We start from the raw sequence: 1,818 nt of genomic DNA on the forward strand, positions 1-1,818 counted from the left end.
AATTGTTGATTTGAGATTTCCAATCTCGAAAATTACTCACACCGAGAATACCAAGATAGTCTTCTTAGTGGTGTAACTCAACTCAACACTATCGAGGTTCTATGGAGGCCATTCGTAGTGTTCGGGGTGTTCGTGACCAAGACGATCGCTTAGTTTGAGTGTGCGGTGTTCGTGCAGTGTAGCAGTCGTGTTGGACGAGCGTTCGTGTGTGCTATGTTGCTGTGATCAAGCGTTCGTGATCAATGAGCTTGAAGATGAGTCTACAAAAGTGTGTTACTCTTGTCCTTGATCTTTGGTAGAACATGTTGTAATTTCTGTATTTTGCATAATCGTATGTATATGTTTGTGATTGTAATTGTAAAGTTTATATACGATTGTAATTTGGAATAAACTTTCTACTGCTCATGAAAATCCTCGTGTTCGATTTTCTTCAATCTATTACAGATTGTTTTTGTAAATTTTGGAATCGTTCATATACATGGAAGGTAATAGAAGAATAGAATTGTTTATTTTAGTATTGTGAATTGTTACGTTGGATATATTGGGCTGATATGTAGATCTAAAATATGTGCAACTGTTTATTTTAGTTGATGAAATTGTCTTATTGGAATACATGTAATGCAGGAAATGAGAAATGGAAATTAAATTCGAGTGTTTAATTTGGAAAAAAAAAAAACATAGATGACATTTGAAATGTGTCAAGAATTAGATTACTTAACCATTATTTCGTGTCAAGATAAAAATATATTTGACAAATAAAAAATGTAAAGAGTAATCACTATGACACATAATAAGTGTTAAGAATTAATACACTTGACATGTCATCAGTGTCAACTGTCAAGTGTATTATATTTCTTGACACGGAAATTGTGTCAAGAAATATTTCTTTTGACGTTTTTCCAATATCAAATTGTGACATTATACTTGACAGCCGCATACTCGATACTTTTATTAGCGTTAAGTATACACTCTACTTGACATTGGAAAAACGTAAAGTAATCCAATTTCTATAGTATTGGCAACATAGCACGATCACAGCGACAACCATACGAATACCGCGAACTCGACGAACGACCTTCAAAACCTCGACCTTAGTTGAGTTAAGTAAGACACCACTACAATGGTTACCTTGGTATTTTCGATGTGAAAATCCAGAAGTGTTGGCTCTGTATGGACTTGGTTAGAGGAAGAGACCAGAGGAATAACAATCGTGTAAATGATTGAGTAAGTGGGAGAAAACAGAAGTTTATTGCATGGACGATGCCCAATCGTTTAGAAAAGCTCCGCATGTTGAAATGTATCAACACGCAGTGGAAGCGACGAGGATCGATAAGTACTCTAATTCAATAATTTTGGCAGAAATGAAAGCATGCTTTAGCATAAATAAATGGGTTTCAAGTCATACCTTTATAGAACTTATTCAAAGCTTGATTCCAATTGCAAATTTCTCTGAATCTTGTTGTAGACCACCCCAAGATCTTCACTACTATCCTCTTGGTCTCTAGATTGAATTGTGAGACTCAAAATAAGCTTGAATTAAGGGAATTTGGAGAGGTACTCACAGCAGCAACCGACTTGAAGAACTCCTTCTTCAACCCGAATTTTCAGCAAAATTCGTTCGGTTGCATTTCCTCAAATTCACTTCAATCTCTTCAATATATTGCAGACCATCATGCAAGAAAAATAGTTGCATGAGATGCAGCTCATGCTTGGAGTAATTGAAGCTCAAGATGGTGGGTTATAGGTGAACTACTTGAAGAAGACAATGGAAAAAACCAAATTCCATTTTGTGTATTTCTTCTTTTTTAACTTTTCAAA

Source organism: Benincasa hispida, chromosome 1, assembly GCF_009727055.1.
Source record: "Benincasa hispida cultivar B227 chromosome 1, ASM972705v1, whole genome shotgun sequence".
Classification (NCBI taxonomy): domain Eukaryota; kingdom Viridiplantae; phylum Streptophyta; class Magnoliopsida; order Cucurbitales; family Cucurbitaceae; genus Benincasa; species Benincasa hispida.